This window comes from Pseudorca crassidens, chromosome 11 (assembly GCF_039906515.1).
Source record: "Pseudorca crassidens isolate mPseCra1 chromosome 11, mPseCra1.hap1, whole genome shotgun sequence".
Classification (NCBI taxonomy): domain Eukaryota; kingdom Metazoa; phylum Chordata; class Mammalia; order Artiodactyla; family Delphinidae; genus Pseudorca; species Pseudorca crassidens.
The window spans coordinates 70,970,613-70,994,271 of NC_090306.1; the positions used below are offsets into that span (position 1 = coordinate 70,970,613).

General features: G+C 37.6%; 1 protein-coding gene across 2 annotated transcripts in view; it reads left to right on the forward strand.

Moving 5' to 3' along the window:
• Positions 1-23,659, forward strand: part of TMTC2 (transmembrane O-mannosyltransferase targeting cadherins 2) — an 862,038-nt gene that overhangs the window by 837,337 nt on the left and 1,042 nt on the right. The gene's annotated exons all lie outside the window — the stretch shown is intronic.

The window sequence follows — 23,659 nt, forward strand, 5'->3', positions numbered from 1 at the left end:
TTCATTACTCATTATAGATCTGAGTGGAACCATGAAGTAATACTATTTCTCAAAAGCATACTCAATACTCGCACATCTTATGTGATTCCAAGGTTATAGTTTAACAGCAGTTTAATCGTTGACATTAATTTAAATTTTAGTCTTCTTTCTCCATAAGGCACCACTTTGATTTTACTGTTCCTCTGCTGGAAAGCTTTCCCTGGTCCCTATTATTTTCCAGAGTCCATAATTGGTTCATCATAATGTCAGCTCAACCAAATTTTTATCCTGTATCTTCAACTCCCCTATATAAAATCCATATAATTGAGGGAAAAAAGCATAAAGAATCAAAATATCTTATTCTACATCTAAGTCTTATTTTTGTAGCTTTGCTTATAGGATTCCCATTTTCAGTCCTAGCTCTGGAGTGAATCTGTTTACGTTCAAAGCCATGTGACCTGGGATAAGTTCTGACTTCCCTGTACCTGTCCCTTGACGACTTCTTTTTTTTTGATAAGGATTAAATAGGTAATATTGTAGTAAGAGATGTCTACAGGTAGTAGGCACTGAAATATTAGCTATAATAAATATTGTTATTTTGACTAGCAGGTCTGATCTACTCCAAAGTAAGTAATATTCCTTGAAGTACAGAATCTACAGATTTTTCCATTGAAGTTTTTCCAATTGATTTAACTAAAATATTACTGGTGTCATATCTTTGGGTGTGAGGTGTTTGTTAGAAACAAAAGGACATGACGCATTCATTTAGTTCTTTTGAAGCTAAAGACATCAGATCTTTTTCTCTAAGCAACCACTCAGTGTGTCAAAGGGAACTCTAATAGCATTCTTTTCTCTTTCATGTAACTTAGCTAACTCTTGATGTCTTTATTTCTGTTCCCTGAGGAAGCATAAATGCACATCCTAGTTAACATAAATTTACTCTTGCTGACTTGACAATTTTATATCAGAAATGGAATTCAGAGGCTCACCCTGATTTTCTTATTAACGGCTAAATACTCTAAAGGTATTCTATGAGCAATTCCTCAGGTGAGTATAGTAACAAAATAGATAAGGATTTTTAATATCAGAGTACTTAAAGAATAATTGGAGATGCTAAGGTATCTTAAGCAGGAAACATTAACTGTGAAAATAAGTTATTTTATAAATTAACTACTAGAATGCAACCTTTTCATTTCAAGTAAAAAATGCTGTTGTTTTGTGATGTTGATTTTGACGTGTTTTCATTCTTATAAATATTTATAATGTTAGATCTTTTTAGTACCTTCTGGTGTGAACTAATTTGTCCGTTTTTGTTGATTTTGTTTAATAGACAAAATTATGTTAATTAAAGAAGTCAGGTGCCATGCAGTCGTTTCTAATAGACCTGTGTTTGAGTCAATAAATTATCTCTATATTAAACAAATATGACTGTTCGTAGTCTGAGATTAAGATGGAAGAAAATGTATGTGAATATATTTTGAGTTTTAGCAAAAATAGATGGATGTTCTATTTCGTGTATAGGAAGAACATTTTTAAAAGAGTGAATACTTTTTTTTAAAAATAAAACTAATATTTGTTGATAGTAAGGAGTTTAAAAATGTAGAAAGATAATCTAGGTGCCAACTGAGATCTTTCCCTTTAGGACACTGACAGGTCTTGACACACCCTCATCTACTGAGAATCACTGTGACTAAAATAGGCTGCTTGGACAGTCACAGAGGTTTAAGAGACAACCAAGAGCTAGGGCAGTACTGAATGGTAAGGTTTATATCTTACATGAGATCACTCCTTCCTGACAGGGAGAGGTAGCTCTTTTATCTAATGCATGAGAGCCATACAAAGTCAAGAAAAATATAAATAAATAGAGGAATATGTTCCAAATTAAAGAACAAAATAACACTTGAGAGAAGAAAAACCCGTAATAAAACAGAAATAAGTAATTTACCAGATGAGGAGTTCAAAATAATGGTCATTAGATGCTAACCAAACTCTGCAGAGGAATGGATAAACAGAGAAAATCTAAGAAAGTACCAAATGGAAGTCACAGAACTAAAGAATACAACAGAGGAAGGGAGACAAGATGGCGGAATAGAAGGATTTGAGCTCACTTCCACTCATGAAAACACCAAAATCACAACTAACTGCTGAGCAACCATCAAGAAAAACTGGAAACTACCAAAAAAGATGTTCTACATCCAAAGACAAAGAAGAAGCTACAATGAGATGGTAGGAGGGGCACTTTTGTGATGGTTGGTGGGTGGGTAACCCACAAACTGGAAACTAATTATATCAAAGAGGTTCTCCCACAGGAGTGAGAGTTCTGGGCCCCATGGGAGGCTCCCCAGCCTGGCGGTCTGGCAATGGGAGAAGGAGCCCTCAGATCATTTTGCTTTGAAGACCAGCAGGGCATGAGTGCAGGAGCTCAACAGGACTGGGGGGAACAGAGTTTCCACTCTTGGAGGATGCACACAAGTTTTCACATGCACTGGGACCCATGGTAAAGCAGTGACCCCCATAGGAGCCTGGGCCAGACCTACCTGTGAGCCTTAGAGGGATCTCTTAGGTGCAGGTTGACTGTGACCCACTGTGGGGGCAAGGACACTGATGGCAGAGGCCCCAAGGAATATTCCTCAGTGTGAGCTCTCCCAGAGGTTGCCATTTTGGCACTGAGGCCTGGCCCCACCCAACAGCCTGCAGGTTCCAGTACTGGGATGCCTCTGCAAGCAACCAACTGGTAGGGAACACAGCCCCACCCATCAACAGACAGACTGCCTAAAGTCGTCCTGAGCCCACAGCCACCTCTATACACATACCTGCCCACCAGATGGACAAGACCAAGCTCCACCCATAGTGGGCAGACACCAGAAGCAAGAAGAACTATGATCCTGCAGCCTGTGGAATGGAGACCACAAACACACAAAGTTAAACAAAATGAGATGGCAGAGCAATATGTTTCAGATGAAGGAACAAGATAAAAAACTCAGAAGAACAACTAAGTGAAGTGGAGATAGGCAATCGTCCTGAAAAAGAATTCAGAACAATGATAGTAAAGATGATCCAAGATCTCAGAAAAAGAATGGAGGCGCAGACTGAGAAGATACAAGAACTGCTTAACAAAGAGCTAGAAGATTTCAAGAATAAACCAGAGATGAACAGTACAATAACTGAAATGAAAAATACACTAGAAGGAACCTCAGAATAAATGAGACTGAAGAATAAATAAGTGAGCTGGAAGACAGATTGGTAGAAATAACTGCTGCAGAACAGAATAAAGAAAGATGAAAAGAAATGAACACAGTCTAAGAGACCTCTGGACAACATGAAACACACCATGGGGGTGTGTAGGAGTCCCAGAAGGAACAGAGCGAGAAAGGACCTGAGAAAATATTTGAAGAGATAATAGCCAAAAACTTCCCTAACATGGGAAAGGAAACACTCGCTCAAGTCCAGGAAGCACAGAGAGTCCCAGGCGGGATTAACCCAAGAGGAACATGCCAAGACACATATTAATCAAATTGACAAAAATTACAAACAAAGGGAAAATATGAAAAGCAACAAATAACATATAATTCCTATAACAGTATCAGCTGATTTTTCAACAGAAACTCTGCAGGCCACAAGGGAGAGGCATGATATATTTCAGGTTATGAAGGGGAAAAACCTACAACCCAGCAATGCTCTCATTCAGATTCGACAGAGAAATCAAAAGCTTTACAGACAAGTAAAAGCTAAGAGACTTCAGCACCAACAAACCAGCTTTACAACAAATGCTAAAGGCACTTCTCTAGGTGGAAGAGAAAAGGCCACAACTAGAAATAAGAAAATTACTAATGGAAAAATACACCAGTAAAGGCAAACATACAGGAAAGGCAGGAAATCATCCACACGCAAATATATCAAAACGAGCAACTGTGAGAAGAGGAGAGTACAAATTCAGGAAATTGGAAACGCATTTGAAATTAAGAAACCAGCAACTTAAAACAACCTTGTACTGCTTTATCAAAACTGCAAACCAGAGACTTCCGGGAAGATGGCGGAAGAGTAAGACGCGGAGATCACGTTCCTCCCCACAGATACACCAGAAATACATCTACGTGTGGAATAACTCCTACAGAGCATCTACTGAACGCTGGCAGAAGACCTCAGACCTCCCAAAAGGCAAGAAACCCCCCACGTACCTGGGTAGGGCAAAAGAAAAAACTAAACAGAGACAAAAGGATAGGGACGGGTCCTGCACCAGCGGGAGAGAGCTGTGAAGGAGGAAAAGTGTCCACACACTAGGAAGCCCCTTCGCGGGTGGAGACTTCGGGAGGCGGAGTGGGGGAGCTTGGGAGCCGCGGAGGAGAGCGCAGCGGCGGGGGTGCGGAGGGCAAGGCGGACGGATTCCAGCGCAGGGGATCGGGCCGACCGGAACTTGCCGGCCGAGAGGCTTGTCTGCTCGCCCGCCGGGGCGGGCGGGACTGGGAGCTGAGGCTCCGGCTTTTGTCGGAGCGCCGGGAGAGGACTGAGGTTGGCGGCGTGAGCACAGCCTGCGGGGCGTTGGTGCACCGCGGCTGGCCGGGAGAGGGTCCGGGGAGAAGTCTGGGACTGCCGAAGAGGCAAGAGACTTTTGCGTCCCTCTTTGTTTCCTGGTGCACGGGGAGAGGGGATTGAGAACGCTGCTTGGGAGGGCTCCGGGGACGGGCGCGAGCCGCGACTAGGGGTGCGGAGCCCAGAGACGGACGTGGCTAGGGCCGCCCAGAGCGGCTAGGGCCGCTGCTGCCGCCACCGGGAGGCCTGTGTGCGAACACAGGTCACTGGCCGCGCGCCCTTCCGGGGAGCCTGTGCAGCCCGCCACTGCTGGGGTCCCGGGATCCAGGGACGACTCCCCCGGGAGAGCGCGCGGGCGCGCCTCAGGCTGCAGCGTCTCGCCGGCCTCTGCAGCCGCGGGCCCGCCCCACACTCCGTGCCCCTCCCTACCCCCGGGCCTGAGTGAGCCAGAGCCTCCGAATCGGCGGCTCCTTTAGCCCCGTCCTGTCTGAGCAAAGAACAGACGCCCTCCAGCGACCTACACGCACAGGCGGGGCTAAATCCAAAGCTGAGCCCCTGGGAGCTGTGAGAACAAAGAAGAGAAAGGGAAATCTCTCCCAGCAGCCTCAGAAGCAGCGGATTAAAGCTCCACAATCAACTTGATATACCCTGCATCTGTGGAATACCTGAATAGACAACCAATCATCCCAAATTAAGGAGCCCTGTGGATGAAAGGCTCTTGGGGCTGCAGCCAGGAGTCAGTGCTGTGCCTCTGAGGTGGGAGAGCCAACTTCAGGACACTGATCCACAAGAGACCTCCCAGCTGCACATAATATCAAACAGCAAAAATTTCCGAGAGATCTCCATCTCAACGCCAGCACCCAGCTTCACTCAACGACCAGCAAGCTACAGTGCTGGACATCCTATGCCAAACAACTAGCAAGACAGGAACACAACCCCACCCATTAGCAGAGAGGCAGCCCAAAATCATAATAAGTCTACAGACACCCCAAAACACACCACCAGACGTGGACCTGCACACCAGAAAGACAAGATCTAGCCTCATCCACCAGAACACAGGCACTAGTACCCTCCACCAGGAAGCCTACACAACCCACTGAACCAACCTTAGCCACTGGGGACAGACACAAAAAACAACAGGAACTACGAACCTTCAGCCTGCAAAAAAGGAGACCCCAAACACAGTAAGATAAGCAAAATGAAAAGACAGAAAAACACACCGCAGATGAAGGAGCAAGATAGAAACCCATCAGACCTAACAAATGAAGAGGAAATAGGCAGTCTACCTGAAAAAGAATTCAGAATAATGATAGTAAGGTTGATCCGAAATCTTGGAGATAGAATGGACAATAGAATGGACAAAATGCAAGAATCAGTTAACAAGGACCTAGAAGAACTAAAGATGAAACAAGCAACGATGAACAACACAATAAATGAAATTAAAAGTACTCTAGATGGGATCAATAGCAGAATAACTGAGGCAGAAGAACGGATAAGTGACCTGGAAGATAAAATAGTGGAAATAACTACTGCAGAGCAGAATAAAGAAAAAAGAATGAAAAGAACTGAGGACAGTCTCAGAGACCTCTGGGACAACATTAAACATACCAACATTCGAATTATAGGGGTTCCAGAAGAAGAAGAGAAAAAGAAAGGGACTGAGAAAATATTTGAAGAGATTATAGTTGAAAACTTCCCTAATATGGGAAAGGAAATAGTTAATCAAGTCCAGGAAGCACAGAGAGTCCCATACAGGATAAATCCAAGGAGAAATATGCCAAGACACATATTAATCACACTGTCAAAAATTAAATACAAAGAAAACATATTAAAAGCAGCAAGGGAAAAACAACAAATAACACACAAGGGAATCCCCATAAGGTTAACAGCTGATCTTTCAGCAGAAACTCTGCAAGCCAGAAGGGAGTGGCAGGACATATTGAAAGTGTTGAAGGAGAAAAACCTGCAACCAAGATTACTCTACCCAGCAAGGATCTCATTCAGATTTGATGGAGAAATTAAAACCTTTAGAGACAAGCAAAAGCTGAGAGAGTTCAGCACCACCAAACCAGCTCTACAACAACTGCTAAAGGAACTTCTCTAGGCAAGAAACACAAAAGAAGGAAAAGACCTACAATAACAAACCCAAAACAATTAAGAAAATGGGAATGGGAACACACATATCGATAATTACCTTAAATGTAAATGGACTAAATGCTCCCACCAAAAGACACAGATTGGCTGAATGGATACAAAATTTACAAGCAGCTCATGCAGTTCAATGTCAGAAAAACAAACAACCCAATCCAATAAATAGACCTAAATAGACCTAAATAGACATTTCTCCAAAGAAGATATACAGATTGCCAACAAATATATGAAAGAATCTGCAACATCATTAATCATTAGAGAAATGCAAATCACCACTACAATTAGATATCATCTCACACTGGTCAGAATGGGCATCATCAAAATATCTAGAAACAAAAAATGCTGGAGAGGGTGTGGAGAAAAGGGAACCCTCTTGCACTGTTGGTGGGAATGTAAATTGATACAGCCACTATGGAGAACAGTATGGAGGTTTCTTAAAAAACTAAATATAGAACTACCATAGGACCCAACAATCCCACTACTGGGCATATACCCTAAGAAAACCATAATTCAGAAAGAGTCATGTACCAAAATGTTCATTGCAGCTCTATTTACAATAGGCCGGAGATGGAAAAAACCTAAGTGTCCATCATCAGATGAATGGGTAAAGAAGATGTGGCACATATATACAATGGAATATTACTCAGCCATAAAAGAAACAAAATTGAGTTATTTGTAGTGAGGTCGATGGACCTAGAGTGTGTCATACAGAGTGAAGTAAATCAGAAAGAGAAAAAGAAATACTGTATGCTAACACATATATGTGGACTCTAAGGGGGGAAAAAAAAAAAAGGTCATGAAGAACCTAGGAGCAAGACAGTAATAAAGACACAGACCTACTAAAGAATGGACTTGAGGATATGGGGAGGGGGAAGGGTAAGCTGGGACGAAATGAGAGAGTGGCATGGACATATATACACTACCAAACGTAAAATAGATAGCTAGTGGGAAGCAGCCGCATAGCACAGGGAGATCAGCTCGTTGGTTTGACTAACTACAGGGGTGGGATAGGGAGGGTTGGAGGGAGGGAGACGCAAGAGGGAAGAGATATGGGAACATATGTATATGTATAACTGATTCACTTTGTTATAAAGCAGAAACTAACACACCATTGTAAAGCAATTATACTCCAATAAAGATGTTAAAAAATAAAAAAATAAAAAAAAAAGAAATCATATATTAAACTTAGTTTATACATGAAAAAAAAAAAAAACTGCAAACCAAAAAACTACAACAGATACACAAAAAAGAAAAAGCAACCCAAACACACTAAAGATAGTCATCAAATCACAAAAGAGGAAGGGAAGAAAAAAAAGCAACCCAAACACACTAAAGATAGTCATCAAATCACAAAAGAGGAAGGGAAGAAAAACAATCTACAAAAACAATTAACAAAATGGCAATAAGAACACATATCAATAATTACCTTAAATGTAAATGGATTAAATGCTCCAACCAAAAGACATAGACTGGTTGAATGGATACAAAAACAACACCCATATATATGCTGTCTACAAGAGACCCATTCAGATATAGGGACACATACAGACTGAAAGTGAGGGGATGGAAAAAGTTATTCCATACAAATGGAAATCAAAAGAAAGCCAGAGTAGCAATACTCATATCAGACAAAATAGACATTAAAATAAAGAGACAAAGAAGGACACTACATAATGATCAAGGGATTAATCCAAGAAGAAGATATACCAATGGTAAATATATATGCACCCAACATAGGAGCACCTCAGAACATAAGGCATATGCTAACAGCCATAAAAGGAGAAATCAACAGTAACACAATAATAGTGTGAGACTTTACCACACTTACATCAATGGACGTGATGTAATGTAAGATCATTCAGACAGAAAATTAATAAGGGAACACAGGCCTCAAATGACACATTAGAGCAGATGGACTTAACTGATATGTATAGAGCATTCCATCTGAAAGCAACAGAATATATTAATACGTTCTTCTCAAGTGTACATGGAACATTCTCCAGGATAGATCACATGCTGAGCCAAAACTCAAGGCTCGATAAATTTAAGAAAATTGAAATCATATCAAACATCCTTCCAGACCAAAACACGATGAGATTAGAAATCAACTACAAAAAAAAAAAAAAAAACCTGTAAAAAAACACAAACCCATGGAGGCTAAACAACATATTACTAAACAACCAGTGGATCACTGGAGAACTCAAACAGGAAATCAAAAAAATACCTAGAGACAAATGAAAATGAAAACATGACCATCCAAAACCTATAGGAACACAGCAAAGCAGTTCTAAGAGGGAAGTTTATAGAAATATGATCTTACCTCAGGAAACAATAAAAATCTCAAACAACTTAACCTTACACCTAACACAACTAGAGAAAGAATAAACAAAACCCAAAGTTAGTAGAAGGAAAGACACCATAAAGATCAGAGCAGAAATAAATGCAATAGAGATGAAGAAAACATTAGAAAAGATCAATGAAACTACAAGCTGGTTCTTTGAAACGGTAAACAAAATTGATAAACCTTTAGCCAGACTCATCAAGAAAAAGAGGGAGAGGACTGAAATCAATAAAATTAGAAATGAAAAAGGAGAAGTTACAACAGACACCACAGAAATACAAAGCATCCTAAGAGACTACTACAAGCAACTCTATGCCAATAAAATGGACAACCTGGAACAAATGGACAAATTCTTAGAAAGGTACAATCTTCCAAGACTGAACCAGGAAGATATAGAGAATATGGACAGACCAATCACAAGTACTGAAATTGAAACTGTGATTTAAAAATTTCCATCAAACAAAAGTCCAGGAACAGACATCTTCACAGGTGAATTCTTTCAAACATTTAGAGAACAGTTAACACCTATTCTTCTGAAACCATTCCAAAAAATTGCAAAGGAAAGAACATTCCCAAACTCATTCTATGAGGCCACCATCACCCTGATACCAAAACCAGACAAAGGTACCACAAAAAATGAAAATTACAGACCAATAGCACTGATGAACATAGACACAAAAATCCTCAGCAAAACTAGTAAACCAAATCAACAACACATTAAAAGGATCATACACCATGATCAAGTGAGATTTATTTTAGGGATGCAAGGATTTTTCAATATCCACAAATCAATCAGTGTGATACACCATATCAACAAATTGAAAAAAAAAACATATGGTCATCTCAATGGACGCAAAAAAAGCTTTTGACATAATTCAACACCCATTTATGATAAAAACCCTCCAAAAAGTGGGCATAGAGGGAACATAATCAAGGCCATATATGACAAACCTACAGCTAACATCATACTCAGTGGTGAAAATCTGAAAGCATTTCCTCTAAAATCAGGAACAAGAAAAGGATGTCCACACTCTAGACACCTTGATTAAACGTAGTTTTGGAAATCCTAACCATGGCAATCAGAGAAGAAAATGAAATAAAAGGAATCCAAATTGGAAAAGAAAAAGTTAGACTGTCACTGTTTGCAGATGACATGTTAACTATACATAGGAAATCCTAAAGATGCTACCAAAAAACTACTAGAGCTCATCAAAGAATTTGGTAAAGTTGCAGGATACAAAATTAATGCACAGAAATTTCTTGCATTTCTATACACTAACAACAAAAGTTCAGAAAGAGGAATTAAGGAAACAATCCCATTTACCATCCATTCACTATCCATGACCAATCCATTTACCACTGCATTAAAAAGAATAAAATACTTAGGAATAAACCTACTTAAGGAGACAGGAGACCTGTACTCTGAAAACTATAAGATGCTGATGAAAGCAATTGAAGGTGACACAAGTACATAGAAAGATATACCATGTTCTTGGATCAGAAGAATCACTATCTTCAAAATGACTATACTACCCAAGGCAATCTACAGATTCAATTTAATCCCTATCAAATTACCAACAGTATTTTTCATAGAAATAGAACAAAAAAATTTTTTTTGAATTTTTATGGAAACACAAAAGACCCCAAATAGCCAATGTAATCCTGAGAAAGAAAAATGGAGCTGGAGGAATTAGGCACCCTGACTTCAGACTATAATACAAAGCTACAGTAACCAAAACAGTATGGTACTGGCACAAAAATAGAAATATAGATTAATGGAACAGGATTGGAAGTCCAGAAATAAACCCACACACCTTTGGTCAATTAATCTATGACAAAGGAGGCAAGAATATACAATGAAGAAAAGACAGTCCCTTCAATAAGTGGTGCTGGGAAAACTGGACAGCTACAGGTAAAAGAATGAAATTAGAACATTCTCTAACACCATACACAAAATAACCTCAAAACTGATTAAAGATCTAAATGTAAGACTGGACACTATAAAACTCTTAGAGGAAATCATAGGCAGAACACTCTCTGACATAAATTGCAGCAATATCTTTTTTGATCCACCTTCCAGAGTAATGAAAATAAAAACAAAATGAACAAATGGGACTTAAGTAAACTTAAAAGCTTTTGCACAGCAAAGAAAACCAAAACAAAATGAAAAGACAACCCACAGAATGGGAGAAAATATTTGCAAATGATGCTAAGACAAGGGATTAATCTCCAAAATATACAAACAGCTCATGCAGCTCAGTATCAAAAAAACAACCCAAACAAAAAATGGGCAGGAAATCTAAATAGACATTTCTCTAAAGAAACATACAGATGGCCATAAAGAAAAGATGCTCAACATCACTAATTATTAGAGAAATTCAAATCAAAACTACAATGAGGTATCACTTCACAGGAGTCAGAATGGCCATTATCAAAAAATCTACCAAGAACAAATGCTGGAGAGGGTGTGCTGAAAAGGGAACCCTTCTACACTGTTGGTTGAAATGTAAATTGGTGCAGCCACTATGGAGAACAGTATGGAGATTCCTTAAAAAACGAAAAATAGACTTACCATGTGATCCAGCAATCCCACTCCCAGCCATATATCCAGAGAAAACCATACTGAAAAGATATATGCCCCCCAATATTCATTGCAGCACTATTTATGATAGCCAGGATATGGAAGAAACCTAAATGTCCATCAATAGAGGAATGAATAAAGAAGATGTTCTACAAATATACAATGGAATATTTCTCAGCCATAAAGAATGAAGTAATGCCATTTGCAGCAACATGGATGGATCTAGATATTATCATCCTAAGTGAAGTAAGTCAGAGACAAATATCATATGACATTACTTATATGTGGAATCTAAAAAAATGACACAAATGAACTTATTTAGAAAACAGAAACAGAGTCACAGATGTAGAAAACAAACTTATGGTTACCAGAGGGGAAAGGACAGGGGGAGGGATAAACTGGGAGATTGGGAATGACATATACACACTACTATATATAAAATAGATAACTAATAAGGACCTACTGTATAGTACAGGGAACTCTTTTCAATACCCTGTAATAACCTGTATAGGAAAAGAATCTGAAAAAGAAGGGATATATGTATATGTGTAACTGAATCACGTTGCTGTACACCAGAAACTAACAGAACATTGTAAATCAACTATACTCCAATAGAAGATAAAAATTAAAATATATAAATAAGGAATACAATAGAGGGGCTCAACAGCAGACCAGTTGAAGCAGAAGACGAATCACTGAACTAGAAGAGAGGGCAGTAGAACTTACCTAATCAAAGAAGCAAAAATAAAAAATAAATAAGAGTGAAATAGCTTAAGGGATTTAGGGGCCAACATCAAATGGAACTACATTGGAACTATAGGGGGGTCCTAGAGGGAGAAGAGTGAGAGAATGGGGCAGAAAACTTATATTAAAGATAAAAACTGTAAACTTCACTAACCAGATCAAGGAAATAGACATCCAGATCTAGGAAACCCCAAAGACTTACAAGGATACACATAATATTAAAGCAACAAGGGAAAAACAATTTGTTATGTATAAGGGAACCCCATTAGACTATCAGCACAATTTCCAGCAGAAACTTCGCATGTCTTAAGGGAGTAATACAATATATTCAAAGCGCTGAAAGAAAAAAAGTGCCAGCCAGGAATAATATATCTAGCAAGGTCGTCCTGCAGAATTGAGGGAGAGGTAAAGAGTTTTCTAGATAGGCAAAAGTTAAAGGAGTTCATCACCACTGGACTGGTCTTGCAAGAAATATTAAAGGGACTGCTTTAAGCTAAAACTAAATTGGCTTTATTCTTTGTGTACTCTTAGTTGTTATGTTTTGAAACTGTTGCTATTATTTTTTGAAGTTGTCTGGTGTCATAAAAGATAAATATTCATGGTAGTTCATATTTTTCGCAATAAAGATAAACTACATATAATTTTTGTCTGGATTTCTGTTTCATATGAAGTCAATGTTTTTGTTCTCCCATTTCTGGAAAAATACACATGCATAACTATTTTAGATAGGTTTTTAGAAACGTTTTGAAATATACCATATTGGAGTTAGTTCAGTCTCATTGCATTGTAGTATTCCATTGTGTGGCTCTGCCATGATTTAGCCATTCTGTTGTTTATAAGAATTTTGGTAGGCTTCAACTTAAAGCTGTGTTATCAGGTACATAAAGATTTAGCATTATAATATCCTCCTGAGAGGAAATTCCTATATCATTATGAAATATCCCTCTCTGTTCAAGCAAATATACTATAGCTAGTATAACAGCAGCTATGATTAAGAAAGTTAAGAAGTCCACTCTACTGAACACTAAGGTAACTCCCAATGATTCCTGCTTACTGCTATTCATGATCTTATATAAGCTCTTCCTTTTACTTGTTTCTAAACAATGAAACATGGCAAAGATACATCTTACTAACCAGTGTACTAGAGATACCCCTTGTTGGCTTGAAGAAGCAAGCTGCCATGGAGTAAAGGCCATGTTAGAAATACCACATCCAAGGAACTGTGTGTAGCCTCTTTGTGGAATAGCATTCTCCAGCAAGAAATTGAAACCTCAGTCATGCAAACACTTGAAATGAATATTGCCAATAACCTGAAGGGGCTTTGAAGCAGATATTTCCACAGCTGACCCTCTAGCCTACACATGTATTATAGCCTCCTGTGACTCTGAAACCAAAGGCCAAGTTAAACTGTGCCCAGACTTCTGACTTACAGAAATTATGGATAATAAATGTGTGTTGTTTTTAGCCGCTAGGTTTGTGGTGATTCATCTTGCAGCAATAAATATCTAATACATTCACCATTACCACCATTATTCTTATGGATTTTGCAGGGTTTATACTAGTAAATTAAGAGCATTATGATAGGGACAATTATTCATGCACACTTTAGTGACACTTTACAGGGTGATAAAATTAGTCTCTACCATTACACCTGGAATATGATATCACAGTTGATCCTTGAATGTAGGTATGAACTGTGCAGGTCCACTTATACACAGATATTTTTCAGTAGTAAATATTACAGTACAACACAGTCCGTGGTTGGTTGAATCGGCACATGCGAGAAACTGCAGATATGGAGGACCAACTATAAGTTACATGTGGATTAACCCTTGTGGTGTTTAAGGGTCAACTGTACTTCTTACTATTTGGCAAGGGAAATGTGTGCATTTTAAGGCTTTCCACTTGGACTTTGTATCACAATAGCTCTTAATCCACAGTTCAGGAAATTGAGACAGTTCACCAAAGGAAATAATCAATAAAATGAAAAGATAACCTACTGGACGGGAGAAAATAATGATAAGGAGTTAATATCCGAAGAATTCATACAACTCAATAGCAACAACAGCAACAATATAATTAAAAAATAGACAGAAGATCTGAATAGACATTTTCCAAAGAAGAAATACAATTGGCCAACAGGTACATAAAAAGATGCTCAGGGGCTTCCCTGGTGGCACAGTGGTTGAGAGTCTGCCTGCTGATGCGGGGGACGCGGGTTCATGCCCCGGTCCAGGAGGATCCCACATGCCACGAAGCAGCTGGGCCCGTGAGCCATGGCCACTGAGCCTGCACGTCCAGAGCCTGTGCTCCGCAATGTGAGAGGCCCATATACCACAAAAAAAAAAAAAAAAAAGAGATGCTCAACATCAATAATGCTCAGAGACATGCAAATCAAAACCACAATGAGATATTACCTCACACCTGTTAGAATGGCTATTATCAAAGACAAGAAATAATAGATATTGGTGACGATGTGGAGAAAAGGGAACCTTTGTGCACTTGTGGTGGGAATTTAAATTGGTGCAGCCACTATGGAAAACAGTATGAAGATTCTTCAATAAAAGTAAAAATAGATGCAGCAATTATACTTCTGGATATGTATCCAATGAAAATGCAAAGAACTAACTCAATAAGACATATGCACCCTCACAGTCTTGCAGGATTATTTACAATAGCCAAGATACAGAAATAACATAAGTGTCTATCAGTTAACAAATGGATAAAGAAAATGTGACATGTATATATACAATAAAATATTATTCACTCATAACAAAGAAGGAAATCTTGCCGTTTGTGACAACATGGATAGACCTTGAGAGTGTTATGCCAAGTGAAATAAGTCAGACAAAGACATAGAAATATCTTATGATCTCACATATGGAATCTAAAAGAACCAACAACCTCACAGATACAGAGGTGGGGGCATGGGGGTTAAGTAAAATAGGGGAAGGGGGTCAAATTGTACAAACTTCCAGTTATGAAATAAATAAATCATGGGGATGTAATGCATAGCATGCTGACTATACAGTTGATTCTTGAATAATGCAGGGGTTACAGGTGCCAAAACCACATGAAGTTGAAAATCCACATATAATTTATAGTCAGCTCTTCATATCTGCAGTTTCTCATATCTGCAACTCTGAATTTTTTGATTCAACCAACCACAGATGGCATAGTACTGTCAAATTTACTACTGAAAAAAACCATGGATAAGTGCACCTACATAGTTCAAAACTGTGTTCTTCAAGGATCAACTGTAGTTAATATAATATACTGTATTGCATATTCAAATATTGCTAAGGGAGTAGATCTTAAAAGTCTTTATCCAGATGCAGAAAAAAGGTTTGGACAAAATTCAACACCCATTTATGATTAAAAAAACTCTCCAGAAGGTGGGCATAGAGGGAACATACCTCAACATAATAAAGACCATATATGACAAACTCACAACAAATATCATTCTCAATGGTGAAAAACTGAAAGCATTTCTCTAAGATCAGGAACAAGGCAAGGATGTCCACGCTCTCCACTTTTATTCAACATAATTTTGGAAGTCCTAGCCACGACAGAGAAGAAAAAGAAATAAAAGGAATCCAAATTGGAAACGAAGTAAAACTGTCACTATTTGCAGATGACGTGATACTACACATAGAAAATCCTAAAGATGCTGCCAAAAAACTACTAGAGCTCATGAATTTGGTAAAGTTGCAGGATACAAAATTAATACACAGAATTCTCCTGCATTCCTATACACTAATAATGAAAGATGAGAAAGAAATTAAGGAAACAATCCCAATTACCATTACATCAAAAAGAATAAAATACCTAGGAATAAACCTACCAAAGGAGGCAAAAGACCCGTACCAGAAAACTATAAGATACTGATGAAAGAAACCAAAGATGACACAAACAGATGGAGAGATGTACCATGTTCTTAGATTGGGACCTAATTAAACTTAAAAGCTTCCGCATAGCAAAGGAAAACATAAACAGAAGGAAAAGACAACCCATAAATGGGAGAAAATATTTGCAAATGAAGTGACCGACAAGGGATTAATCTCTAAAATATTCAAACAGCTCATGCAGCTCAATATCAAAAAAACAAACAATCCAGTCAAAAAATGGGTGAACGATCTAAATAGACATTTCTCCAAAGAAGACATGCAGATGGCCAAAAAGCACATGAAAAGATGCTCAGCATCACTAATTATTATAGAAATGCAAATCGAAACTATAATGAGGTAAATCCTCACACTGGTCAGAATGGCCATCAACAAAAAATCTAGACAATAAAAGCTGGAGAGGGTGTGGAGAAAAGGGAACCCTCCTACACTGTTGGTGGGAATGTAAATTGGTGCAGCCACTATGGAAAACAGTATGGAGGTTCCTTAAAAAACTAAAAATAGAGCTCCATATGATCCAGCAATCCCACTCCTCAGTATATATATGGAGAAAAACATAATTCAAAAAGATACATGTACCCCAATGTCCACTGCAGCTCTATTTACAATAGCCAGGACATGGAAGCAACCTAAATGTCCATCGACAGAGAAATGGATAAAGATATAGTACATATATGCAATGGAATATTACTCAGCCATAAAAAAAGAATGAAATAATGCCATTTGCAGTGACATGGATGGACCTAAAGATTGCCATACTGAGTGAATTTGGTCAGAGAAAGACAAGTATCATATGATATAGCTTATATGTGTAATCTAAAAATATGAACCTATTGACAAAACAGCAGTTGAGTCACAAATGTAGAAAACAAACTTATGGTTACCAAAGGGGAAGTGGGGGAGGGATAAATTGGGAGATTGGGATTGACATATACATACTACTATATATAAAATAGATAACTAATAAGAACCTACTGTATAGCACAGGGAACTCTACTCAATACTCTGTAATGACCTATAATGGGAATAGAATCTAAAAAAGAGTGGATATATGTATAACTGATTCACTTTGCTGTATAGCAGAAACTAACACAACACTGTAAACCAACTCTACTTCAATAAAAATTAATTTAAAAGTGTCTTTATCACAAGAAAAATAATTGTAACTATGTATGGGGACAAATGTCAACTAGATTTATTGCAGGGATCATTTTGAAGCTTATACAAATATCAAATCCGTATGTCATACACCTGAAACTAATATAATGGTTTATGTCAATTATACCTCAACAATAAAAATATTTGAGAAGTTAAAAATTAGAAAATTTTTTTTTAAATTTATAAGCCAGTTATTAACTGTTAGTGGCTTGAAATTAGCCATGGTGGGAGGTTTATGCCTCAAAAATCAGCAAACACTATAAATTAGGAATTTTTTTCCCCCAGAAAGCTAGCCTACCAGTACACCATGACCCATTCTCTTCCTTTTAAATATACATACAGACATATATGTACGTATACATATATATCACCTTATTTCTTGTAAGCAATAGCCATTGAATAATCTGATCATTCTCCTTTCCACAGAGACAGTTATTCTGGTAAATTGCCATAGGTCTCTCTGGGGAAATGTGAAAGTGATCAGTATTGCCTAAACTTGCTGGGTGTTGTAGGATTTTTCCTCAAGAGAACACAGCCACCACTTTGATTGGCTCTAAGATTGAGAACTGAGACAACTGTAAAGACTAGGGGAGTGTTTCACTATTTTCCATTGTAGTAAACTATATCATCTCTCTGTTCCTGCATTGTTGATATTTTTTGTATTTTAAAAATTACATAGTTTTAAAAATTAAGAAAAAGTTGCAAGGATAGTACAAAGCTCTGTTATTTGCCTTTTACTCAGATTCACCAATTGTTTATATTTTGCTCTCACTGCATTTTTTTTCTCTCTCCATGTGTGTGTGAAATTTTGTCTGAATTATCTAAGTTGGAGATAAAACATTTACATTAAAGTGGGTGCATTAAGTGTTTATTTCTTAAGAACAAGGACATTCTCTTAATAGCGATTTCACAACTATCAAAATAAAAATTGACAGTAATATGATTCTGCTATTAAATTGACACCATATGCAGATTCCATCTCCACAATGTGGTCTCAATAATGTTTTTCATATATAGCTGTTATATCTTCCAGTCCAGGATCTAATACAAGAACACACACTGCCTTTAGTATCCTTTCTCCTTAGTCTCCATTACTGTGAAAGAGTTCCACAGGCTTTGTCATTTTTGAATTTGACTTTTGTGAAAAGTAGAGGGCAATTATTTTGTAGAATGTCCTTCAATCTGGATTTTTCTAATGTTTCATGATTAAACTTAGATTATGTATATGGGACATGAATATGACAAGAGGGGTGGAATATTTCTCATGACATTATATCAGGAAATGCATGGTGTTAATTTGCTCCAGTAAATTAACTGGAGTAAATTTAGTTAATTTACTAAATTTAAATTAAATTTAAATTTAATTTACTAATAGTAAATTTGATCATGTGGTTAAGGTGGCATCTGCCTATAAGCGTTTCTCCACTATAAAATTCCACTTTCCTCCTTTGTTCTTAGGTAATGTGGGAGAGATATATACTTTGATTTTATGCAATTATTCTATCCTTCATTTAACTTTTACCCTCTCGTTTAAGTATCCACTGATTATTTTCTCACAGCATCAACTTTTTCTATACTTTTTATTTGGCATTCAACCTCAGTAAAAGAAACACATCCATGCATGCATGTAAGTCAGTATGGACTTATGGACCATTGTTTCTTGAATGAGTTAAAATCTATTGTTATTATTTTTTGATGTTCCTAGAGTGACCAGTATGAGTCCCTCAAGATAATCCCTGTGTCCTTTTGACATGTCCCATCATTCTTAGAGAATTTTCTTATTTTCTAGCATGACAAAATATTCCAGTCTCATGTACCTTCCCTTTCTCAGCCCTAAAATCAGTCTTTTCTTCTAAGGAGCCTAGGGTTCCTTTTAGTGGAGAATTGTATTTAGAAAAAAATATTTGACCTGTAGATGTTCTTATTGTTATATAATTTCTTATAGACCTTTTCAACAGACGGAACAAGGTAAAAAAAAGTTACCCAACCCCTGCCCCAGATATGGTATTTCCTTAGTTAGGCCATGCTGAGACTTGCCCCCAGTTATTGCTCTAGAAACAAGGCAAGGTAAGGTTTTAAGAATGGCAAGCATCATCTTTCAAGGTGCCTGCCTTAGTTGAGGACCTTGCATATTCTTAATTTTGAACAAATCAGGTTCTTTGTTGTAGTAGGCTAATTTAAAAAAAAGCTGCAGTGGGTTCATAAGACCTAAAGAATTTAAAATTGACTATTTTTCTCTCTGGAATAAGAGGCTCTAAAAGATATTTTCTACCAGTATTTGAAATCAGAATTTCACAATTGTTAGAAATGACAAAAATGACCCTGAAAATTATCTTATTTTACAAATAAGTATACTAAGACAAAAAAGTTGTTTACAATCTTGGGACTATGAGTAGTAGAATCCAAAGCAGATAACTTTGTTTGGCCTCATGATTATTTGTTTAGTATATTTTCTCTTCATAGCGGCCGTTGTATGTTACATACTGAATGAGTGCATGACTGTTTCAGAGAAACATTATTTTCTTTGTACATAAAACAAACATAACCTTTTCTGCTCCAAATATTAAGTGTTTGATTGTAAAGTCACATATCCTAACTCTGGGTAGAATTTGATGTCTATATGACACACATCATCTGGTTACGAAAGGAAAATGCAGTTGGCAAGTAGATTGCTGGTTCACGGCTATATAGATATAAATATTATGAATGAGGTAGTTTTATTTGGGGGTTATTTTGGTCTCCTGCATGTTTGCTGCTTTCAATCTGCACTGCATTTTAATGTCATCAGGCAATCTTCTACCTCCTCTCCAGAAAAATTGATGGCAATATATTTGTAGTGAAACGTCCAGAGCCAATTTTATTCTTCACACCCACATGTTCTCTTTTCATAGTTACTCTATAAATCTTTGTTTTCCTTATTTAGAGCTCTCTGACACCACACTTCAGTGACTTCTTTAGCTTTCTTTCTGCTTGGTAATAGTTTTTGCCAGTGGCTCTCTAAGGACCATGAGAGTATCTGGGAAATGTAACGTCTATGGAGCAGCACAAACTTTGCTTTATAAATAAAGATTTCTAGTAGCAGAGTTAATTGACTCAAATATCAGACCTGGGCTGTATATTTAAAAATAAAGCCCATATATATATATAGGCTTTATTTTAAAATATACATATATATGTATACATACATATTCATATATGTGTGTGTGTATATATATATATATATGAATGTGGAATGATGTTTAGGTTAGGGTCAGTGTATATAGTGAGTTCAAGCTTGTATTTTACACACACTATATAAGCGTGTAATTACTTCACCCAGACTTTGAATGTTAGGGATGTAAGCTGATATCATAGAATAATAAATGGGATATTTCTTGTTCCTTCTTAATAGACAGGTGGGGCCCCAGCTGAAAACAGAGGCTTTCTAAAGAGACCAACAAACAACTGGAGACATAACTACTTTTTAGGATTTGTTAAGAGGCTGTACAATGAACCCTGCCACACTCAACTATTAGCCAAACACCATCCCCTCCCTTTCTCTGACCGTTCCTTGCCAGTTGCAGAGAAAAGGAGGAATGAAAGTATAGATTGTATTCCTGCTCCTACTTCAAACTCCTTAAGCCATGAGTGTTGCCTAAGGTGGAGAACAGAATAGTGTGTATTTGTGTGTGGTAAATTGGAAACATGTCCTTTTTTTATTGAAATATAGTTGATTTACAATGATGTGTTAATTTCTGCTATATAGTGAAGTGACTCAGTTATACATATTCATACATTCTTTTACATTCTTTTCCATTATGGTTTATCACAGGATATTGAATATAGTTCCCTGTGCTATACAGTAGGACCTTGCTGTATATCCACATGTCCTTTTACCACTAAATCCTTCCACTTTTATGCCTTAAGAATAAAAACATTCCCTTACATAATGATTGAATAATTATCAAGATCAGGATATTTAACATTTTACATAATTCTCTAATACACAGTGTGTATGCATGTGTGTGTGTATACAAACATATATATGTCACTATCTTGTGAAATACCTCAACATGAATTTGTCTGATGTTTATGATCAGTTTCAGCTATTACATTTTTGTCGGGAATATCACAGAAGGGATATTGTGTCCTACTCAAGGCATCATGTAAAAGGCATGTGATATTAATTTAATCATATGGTTAAAGGTTATCTGCAAAGTTTATCTACTATGAAGTCACTATATTTCCTTTTCCCCTTCATAATTATTAAGTACTTTGTGAGGAGATACTTTGAAACTATGTAAATACCATTTTTCTTAGCAAAATTATACTCAATCATTTTAGCATTCATTGATTTTCTAATTCCATCATTTCTATTGTTTTTTAATTTGTAGGAATGAATATATTTACTTCAAGCATACTAGTTAACAACCGTTTACAAATTTGGGAAAGAAAATCAGTTCTAATCTTTCACTTAACAAACAACTCTTACTTACTGAGCCCTACTGTATACAGAGTGCTGAAATGAACCAGCTAACTGCTGATGAGACCATTTTTAATTCATGTATCTATTTAACAAATTTTATTTTATGTGTCAGGCACTGTACTTTAGGCACTGGGAATCCAATGGTGAATAAAAAACAGACATGATTCTGTCCTTTGGAGTTTACTGTCTACTGAAGGAAACAGTTACTAAAGGAACGGTCATAGACATAAATATAGAGCTACTTTTAAGTGAGAATGATACAGTACAGATGCCTGGTGCTAGGAGGGTAAAATGGTAGAGGGACTGACTTTGTATGGGCAAGAATCCTTCCCTGCTGAAAGGATGACTGACCTGAAATGTGAAGGATAAGGGGCATTAACTCTGGGTAGAAGGGGAAAGAGTATTTCAGGCAGGTGCAAAGGCCCTGGAGTTGGAGTGAGTGTAGTGCTTTCGGAGAATTGAAAGGACAATGTTTTTTGACCTAGAGGACAAAGGCAAGTGGATGTGTGTGATAAACCTCTAAATTCCTTCTCTTGTAATACTTCAAGCTGCCTTTTATTTAGTTTTGCTTTCATTTGTCCATTTATTCATTCTTTGATTCATTCAGGCATTCAACAAATGATTATTCCATGTCATTATTCTGTGGCAGGTACTGTGTTAGGTACAGATACAACAATGAGTAAGTCCACAGACCCTGGCCCCAAAGATCTCACAGGAAAAGAGAAAAGGATGCCCAGGTGCTATGGGATCACAGAGGAAGAACATTCTTCTTGGTTTCCCATCACCCATCCCTCCATTTATGCCCTTGTGATTTGTTACTCATCATTTGAAGCCCAGCTCAATAGCCCTACAATGCCTTCTCTGACATGCTTGGTAACCACTTTGTCTCCCGCTGCCAATGGCTAACTGCTTCTATGCAACTTTGTACATAAAAATAATTGCTGCTGTTTATTGAACATCTCTGTGCCAGGGATTTAGTTCTTAGTCTAGTATAGGCAACCCTACACGATAATTAAAATAATGCCAGCTTCACAGATAAAGAAACACACAGATTAAGAAACTCACTCCTTTTTCTGTGTTTTCTACCTTTTGAGTAGTACTCTCTGTCCATCCAGCTGTCCAAACCAGAAAACCAGAACACCTTTCCCTCTACCCTTCATCTAGTCAGATGCCAAGTCCTGTAAATTCCAGCTGCCTAACAGCCATAAATCTGTCCCCATCTACCCATTCACACTGCCACTAGTTCAACTTGGGCCATTATCGTCTCTCAGCAATATTCCTGCAGTAGCTTCTTTGCGAATCTTCTGTGCTTCACGTTGACATGAATATGATCATTCTAAAGTACAGATCTGATCATGCCAATGTACTGCCTAAAGTACTTGAGTGGGTCTCCATGACTCTTAAAGGAAAAAAAATCCAAGACCCTTAACTCAGCCTGTAGGACCCTTTAGGCTACTACCTACTTCTTTACCTTCATTTCATCCAGTCAGACTTCACAGTCTACCCTGGAAGCCTCAATGAGCTTCTCGAGGTTTCCCGCCTTGCCAAATATTCTTTTGCCTCTAGCCCATCACTTCCTCTGTTATTTGTGAACAGTCTACTTCAAGGAACGACCCTTCCTTCCTTCCTTCCTTCCTGTCTGCATGGCTTCATGGATTCTTGTTTTATTCAATGGGTTTTAGTTCCTTACTGCTATTTACATATTTTGATGTTCAAAATATCCTAGATTGTCCAATTTAAATGCCTTAAAGCTAGCATTTATATACTTTTCATATGTTCTCATCATTATTTAGACATTGTATTCA